Here is a 5,018-nt window from a genome sequence, read left to right as displayed (position 1 = left end):
TATATATATATATATATATATATATATATATATATATATATATCCACTGGCCAATCAGGAATCACCGCAAAGATGCTCAAAATATCTGGCGATGTCAGCTATAGCCTAGTCACCTGTATAGTTAACCAGGTGATACATGAAAGAGTCACACCCAATGACTGGTGACTGGTGTAGCAGCACCGTAACCAACTGCTACAAAGGAAAATGTGACGCTTTAGATACGAATAATTACAGAGGTGTCAAGTTGTTGGATCAAGTAATAAAGGTCACGGAGAGGGTCTTAGCCCAACTAATTAGGGAGAGAGTCAGTCTTGATGAGATGCAGTTTGGGTTTGTACCAGTGAGAGCTGTGCAAGCCATGTACAGGGATGCTGTCAGTAAGGTGAGGGTTGGCAACGAGTACAGTGAAGAATTCCGGGTAGGGTTAGGGGTCCACCAAGGATCAGTCCTCAGCCCCCTCTTATTCATCATAGTCCTCCAGACAATAACAGAGGAATTCAAGACAGGATGCTCCTGGGAGCTCCTCTATGCTGATGACCTTGCTCTAATTGCTGAGTCACTATCAGAACTAGAGGAGAAGTTTCAGGTGTGGAAGCAAGGATTAGAATCAAAAGGCTTTAGAGTCAATTTAGCTAAAACCAAAGTCTTAATAAGTAGGAAGGCAGACAAACCACAAATCCCTTCAGGTAGATGGCTCTGCTTGATCTGTAAAAAAGGTGTAGGTAGAAACTCCATAAGATGTACCCAGTGTACATCATATGGACACATAAGAGGTGCAGCAATATCAAAGGAAGGTTAACTGGGAAGATAGTTTTTGTATGTGGAAAATGCTCAGGTGTTATAAACACTGAAAATGTGCAGAGAACAGCTTCTGTCACATTCCAGGGAGAAAAACTACAAGTAGCTGATAGCTTCCATTACCTAGGGAACCAAGTCAGTAGCGGGGGTGGAGTACTTATGAGTATCCCTCATTCATTGGACAATAAACTTTACTTGCGAAGACCTGTTGAGGCAAGTGAAATCAAAATCAAAATCGCTGATGTGGCTGATGACAGTACCGCCTGATTGGCACTCATGCCAGTGGAACGCTAAATGCACCATCCAAGCAGGATCATTGCCAAGGCTGCTGATTGGCTCTTGTAATGATGATGATGATATTTATTTTTACATGGTGTTGGTTTAACCTCAGGCCAAGCCTGATTGAATGACCCTACCATGTTTGACTTTTTAGATATGAGCATCCTATCCTATTAGGTCCTTGAATTTATGTATAAACACATTGTCTGATGTATTCTACTTTTAGCTTGTTCCTAAGTCAACCATAACTGAATCAATCTATAATCAAACATATCAAAGCTTGAATAACCTATCCCTTTTTTTTTCTTATCAAAACAAATCTTGGACAAGATTATCAAATGTGTACTTTGTTGTTTTAAGACAGAAGGGTGTGGTTTCTATTTCTAGCAGGACAAATAACCATGTAGAAGTACTTTCTATGCCACATGGTGGAGGCAGTTCATTGTAGAGTTGACAAAAAATGTAATGTTATTAGAAAATTAGGTAACACTCCTTACAACAATGGAATTTGTTAATTCAGTATCTAAATATGTTTAGCATTAATGAAATGGGTGATTGATTGCTTATTTTGACTTCTTTGTCCCTCATGGATGAATGAAGAAAATTATGAGAATGATGACAGTAATTTCTGTGATGAAGGAAATGGTGTCTAACAGTGTTAGTGGTGGATAAAATATTGTTGATGTTCAGCACCAATTTAGATCTAATCTAGTAAATCTATGATTAAAGGTCCAACCATACTGTCAATGGAACCCTGTATCACATTATCCAACTTAATTTTTTTTATGACTGACTGGTGCAATTTGATGGAGTAAAGTGAGATGACAGTGTATTGTGAATCATCACATTCATATTTCAACTAATTAGATCAAATGGTGAGTTGAAATCTTCCCACCAAAGGGTTTATAGAATGTTCTTGAACTTTTTTTTCTGGTGGTATATAAAAAAGGGGAAAATCTAACTAAAAAGAGAGCTATCAGATTCAACAGGAGGTAATATTGTAATGTGATGGTTGTCGATTTAAAGTCTATTCTCAGCATATTAGCATAGAAATCTTTTTTCTTTTGCCCTTGTTTATAATTGTTTATAATTTTCACCTTTAAAGGTATTTTAATATGCTGGCCACTTTTGATGGAATTGTTTTTGGAATGTAATGGCTTCTCTATTCTATCTTCAAATATTAGTAACAGCTGAAGACATCACACAGTTATTGTCAGTAAATCTCATGTAAGCTGTTCTTATATTCTTAATTTAATCTGTCCTTGCTAATTATGAATCATTGTGGTATTATATATCAGCATTTTGTAGTGACAAATCATGTTTTATTTATTAATTCTCAACTGAACATGCAGTCCACAAATGTTATTGATTATCAATTACCCATTAACTAAATCACAACCATACTAAAGGAGATTTTGTTGCTCTTTCTAGTGAGTTAAGCAGCCATGTAGAGGCTCCTATGTTGGTATTTAATATCGTAGTTACCATGAGAATAATGGTTGGGAATGAAAATGATATTTAATTCAGCTCTGGTTGCAGTGGGGCAGGAGGAGGAAGAAATGGTATTTAATCTAGTGATGGTGGTAATCTAGGAATTGAATATATAGATAGTTGCGGGCACGACTGTATAGGTTAGGAAGCTTGCTTCTCAACTACATGGTTTTGGTTTCAGTCCCACTGCATGGTACCTTGGACAAGTATCTTCTGTTATAGCCTCAAGCTGACTGAAGTCTTGTAATTGAATTTGGTACATGAAAAATCCTATCATGTGTATACGTGGGTATGAAGATGCTTGATGATGAGATAGTGGTCGTGGAGCAAATGATATTTAAAACAATAGTAGTTGCTGTGGTGGTGATAGCAGTGGTGGAAATGATATAAATCTCGGTGTTATACACGATGGTATAGATTGTGGCTGTGAAGTGATAGCAGTGAGGCTCTTTTTAAATGTTGTTAAAGTAGTAGTAGTAGTAGTAGTAATAGTAGTAGTAGTAGTAGTAATAGTAGTAGTAGTAGTAGTAGTAGTAGTAGTAGCAGCAGCAGCAGCAGCAGCTGTAGTAGTAGTTGCAGCAGCAGTAGCAACAGCAGCAGCCCATAGTAGTAGTTGCAGCAGCAGTAGCAACAGCAGCAGTAGTAGTAGTTATAGTTGTTTTTGTTGTAACATTAGTACTTCATTGAAGAGTTGCTGGTGGCAATGTGATGGTAGTTATCGTTAATGTGATGATGGTCATGGAAGAGATAGTGGTGGTGGTGGTGGTGGTTTTGGTGGTGGTGTTGGTCACGGAAGAGATTGTAGAGATAGTAGCAGTGATGGCAAAGGTGGAGCCGTGTGAGTTGATTGTGATGATTGATGGGGGCAAAATGTGTGGTAATTATTAGTGATGAGGTGGCAATGCTAATGTGAATAACAACAATTACGGAAATAATGATGGAAACTAATAACAATGATGATTATGATGATGAATGTGATGATGAAAATGATGGTATGGACAATGAAGAAGATGGTGATGGTGATGATGATAATGGTGATAATGATTACGATGTTGTTGTTGGTGGTGGTAGTGGTGGTGGTGGTGTTGTTGTTGTTGTTGGTGGTGGTGGTGGTGGTGGTGGTAGTGGTGGTAATGATGGTGATGATGATGACGACAATGACAATGATGAATATAACAAAGATAGTGTGGATGGTGTCCAAATGTCATCGCTCTTTTGCAGCCAAGTAGATCTGTTCCCTATCCAATAGTAAATGATATCAAACTGTTTTCAGACTGTGAATGGGTTCTAGCTTCAACTTACTTTTCAGTCATGCATTTACTGCACTGCTTGCAGAAACTTGCATACGAAGTGTGATATTGCATGTTAATGAAACATGGGTATGAATGCAGATGATGTGCAAAGACTGGAAAGAAATTAAGTAGGTTTGTTCTACTAGTTGCTAGTAATGTAAGCATGTGTAAGCAATGAGGCACAAATGAACTGAGAGAAAAAAAAATGAGCATTAGAGGAATCAGCTATAGTGTACAAGAGAGATTATAAGTGAACACAATGTATATGGGTAACGATAGTTAGGTGAAGATGTGTCAAGCAATTCATGTGTAGAGAACTTGTAAAAGAAGACTGAAGCAATTACATGGCTCCAGTTACCAACATCCTAGGCAAAGCAAGTATTGCAGGAAAGGTGTACTATTTCTTTTTTATCTCTCATTACTAATTTTTTTTTGTTGTTGAAATTTTGTACTGCTAAAAATTTTGTACTCCTTGTAGTCCTGCTATAGTAGACCATTGAATCGAATCAGACATGGAAAGAAGTGGTGATATCTGATCTCAGAATGGTGGACCTGACAATAAAGATGATGGAAGATTACGAGTAACAAGTCACTGTGCTGGAACTGATTGATGCTATCCATGACAGCCAGAATTAAAAGACAAACATAAAACCATGATGATTATAAAATAATTTTTTATGAATAAAAATTTAAAAAATTGTACTCAATAAAGTTGTAGAGTAAAGTGTTTGTATACTGACACAGCCCTTGCACAGATTAAAACAATTTTTACTTGAGTTTCATATCGTTGATATTTATCTGTGCAATATAGACTGCATATATCATCATCATCATCATCATTGTTTAACGTCCGCATATATATATATATATATATATATATACACACATATATATAAGTTCAAAAAAGGAAAAAGACAAAAAAACAACAACAAAAAACAACAATATAAGGACGTGATACAGATTGGGTTACTCGACGCTCGGGAAAGGAAAGAAAGAGGATTTGACGTTTCGAGCGGAGCTCTTCGTCAGAAACAAAGTAAAGTCCAAAGAAGGGAAAGACGGAGGAAGAAAAAATCGCCAACGATATCCACGAGGTTACATTGATATATATATGTATATATATATATATTATATATATATATATATATATATATATAT

At 36.6% G+C, this 5,018-nt stretch overlaps 1 long non-coding RNA gene across 1 annotated transcript in view; it reads left to right on the top strand.

Annotated features, from left to right (window-relative positions):
• Nucleotides 1–4,637, top strand: part of LOC128249373 (uncharacterized) — a 6,128-nt gene extending 1,491 nt beyond the window's left edge. Inside the window, exons 2-3 of the long non-coding RNA XR_008265475.1 lie at nucleotides 2,183–2,304; nucleotides 4,339–4,637. This is a non-coding gene — a long non-coding RNA (uncharacterized LOC128249373). The remainder of the gene's footprint in view (nucleotides 1–2,182; nucleotides 2,305–4,338) is intronic.
• Nucleotides 4,638–5,018: the final 381 nt, after the last annotated feature.

This window comes from Octopus bimaculoides, chromosome 1 (genome assembly GCF_001194135.2).
Source record: "Octopus bimaculoides isolate UCB-OBI-ISO-001 chromosome 1, ASM119413v2, whole genome shotgun sequence".
Taxonomy (NCBI): domain Eukaryota; kingdom Metazoa; phylum Mollusca; class Cephalopoda; order Octopoda; family Octopodidae; genus Octopus; species Octopus bimaculoides.
Note: the sequence above shows the minus strand (reverse complement) of the source record. Positions and strands in the feature narration are given on the sequence as shown.